Source organism: Rutidosis leptorrhynchoides, chromosome 3, assembly GCF_046630445.1.
Source record: "Rutidosis leptorrhynchoides isolate AG116_Rl617_1_P2 chromosome 3, CSIRO_AGI_Rlap_v1, whole genome shotgun sequence".
Taxonomy (NCBI): domain Eukaryota; kingdom Viridiplantae; phylum Streptophyta; class Magnoliopsida; order Asterales; family Asteraceae; genus Rutidosis; species Rutidosis leptorrhynchoides.
This window is the reverse complement of record NC_092335.1, coordinates 515,225,060-515,227,441: the sequence shown is the minus strand read 5'-3', so window position 1 is coordinate 515,227,441 and position 2,382 is coordinate 515,225,060. Positions and strand designations below refer to the sequence as shown.

Sequence of the window (2,382 nt, the reverse complement as noted above, 5' to 3'; positions counted from 1 at the left end):
AGCCACACGCACGGGCCAAGGTCACGCCATTATTAAACCAGAAGTTAATGCTCCAGATTATGAAATTAAAGGACAAATCCTACACATGGTAACTAACCAATGCCAATTCAGTGGTGCACCGAATGAAGATCCTAACGAACACCTTCAACAACAACAACAACAAAACCCAATACCACATAAGTGGTGTATGGGGGAGGTGAGATGTAGACAATCCTTCCCCTATCCGAGAATAAAGTCAAGTCATTTCTCCACCTAACGAACACCTTCGTACGTTTAAAAGAATTTGTACACTATTCAAAATCCGAGAAGTGGAAGATGAGCAGATCTATCTCATGTTGTTTCCCTGGACTTTAAAGGGAGAAGCCAAAGATTGGTTAGAATCGTTACCTGAAGGGGAGATTGACACATGGGATGTTTTAGTTGAAAATTTTCTTAAACAATTCTTTCCGGCATCTAAAGCCGTGAGACTTCAAGGAGAAATTGTTACGTTCACACAAAAGCCAAATGAAACATTATATGAGGCGTGGACAAGATTCGGAAGGATGTTGAGAGGATGTCCTCAACACGGTTTAGACACTTATCAAATAGTACAAATATTCTACCAAGGTGTCAACGTTGTTACAAGAAAAGACATCGACATAACAGCTGGTGGTTCCATTATGAAGAAAACCGCAACTGAAGCTTACAAAATTATTGATAACACTGCTTCCCACTCTCATGAGTGGCATCAAGAAAAAGATATCTTTCGATCATCTAAAGCGGCTAGAGCCGATTCTAGCCATGACTTTGATTCCGTTTCCGCAAAAATAGATGCTTTCGAAAGACGAATGGAAAAGATGAATAAAGATATTCACGCAATACGAATCAGTTGTGAGCAATGCGGTGGACCACACTTATTGAAAGATTGTCACATTGAACTAACGATGGAACAACGTGAGAATGTTTCCTATATGAACCAAAGGCCGGGAAATAATTATCAAAATAATTATCAACCGCCAAGGCTAAACTTCAATCGAAATCAAAACATTCTTTATAATCCAAATGGACCAAACACTAATTCGTACAACCAACAAGGTCCGAATAACCAACCAACTCAAAACAACACTTTCAATCAACAAAGACCTGGCTTGTATAAACCACCACAACAAACCGACGAGAAGAAGTCAAATCTGGAAGAAGTGGTATTTAAGCTAGTTGAATCTCAAACACAATTTATTGAAACTCAAACCCAAACGAATGAGAGGTTTGATCAGTCATTTAGAACTCAACAAGCTTCCATTTTGAATCTAGAAAAACAAGTAGGTACTCTTGCTAGCATAATGAGTGAGAGGGAACAAGGAAAGCTACCGAGTAATACTGAAGTAAATCCTCGGAATGAGAATGTTAATATGGTTTCAACAAATTCTAAAAAACCAGCTCCAGAAGATGGGAAGGTTTTAGATGAGAGTAACAATGAAGAATTTACACCACCACCACCACCCGAGTATGTAAAGCCAGTGGTGTCACCATACAAACCACCCATCCCGTTTCCAAGAAAAGGAGTTGAGTATGAGCAAGTAATAAGTAATAAAGATTGTGATACTTCTGGAAAGAAGAAGAAGAAAAAGAATAAGAAAGTACAAGAAACAAAAGCCGTAGAAGTAAACCCGGTGAATACAATTCCACCAAAACCTCCACCTAGGGTAGGTGATCCGGGTGAATTTATTGTTCCTTGTCTACTTAGTGATTGTGTCATGTATGATGCACTGGCAGATTTAGGTGCAAGTGTGAGTGTTATGCCTCTTTCCTTATATAAGAGATTAGGTGTAGGTAAGTTAAGTCCAACGGATATGAGTGTTCGACTCTTTGATCAAACCATTAAGCACCCAGTTGGAATTGCTGACAACCTACCCGTTCAAGTAGGCAATTTAACCTTTCTAGTCGAATTTATTGTCATTGACATAGAAGAGGACCCAAACGTTCCTCTAATTTTAGGTCGACCATTCTTTGCGTCCACCGGGGCGTTATTTGATGTAGGAAATGGAAGAATGACACTTAGTAGTGGTAACAAATCGATCACCTTTATGATTCGAAAGTCTAAATCTCCACCAACCAAAACCATTGAACCAGCAAAAACGATTGGTAACAACCATGTTGTTTTACCAACTCCAACGGTAGTGCTTAATAATAATAAAACGCCTAAGTGTGGGGAAAATGAAGTAACACCTAATGATGACCTGATAACAAAGAACCCCGTTGTTGATACGAAATTAAATGACCCCGTTATTAATAGTTCAATGAAGAAACTTATTAAACGGATTCGCGATGCTAGAACCAAGGGGAACTTTAAGTTATGTAACCGGTTAGTATCCAATCTATCACCTAAAGAAAAGGAGAAACTAG

At 38.9% G+C, this 2,382-nt stretch overlaps 1 non-coding gene across 1 annotated transcript; it reads right to left on the bottom strand.

Moving 5' to 3' along the window:
- Positions 1–464: 464 nt before the first annotated feature.
- LOC139903542 (small nucleolar RNA R71) lies at positions 465–571 on the bottom strand. Its single transcript, XR_011778356.1, has one exon. It is a non-coding gene; the product is annotated as a small nucleolar RNA R71 (small nucleolar RNA).
- Between the last annotated feature and the right edge of the window lie 1,811 nt (positions 572–2,382).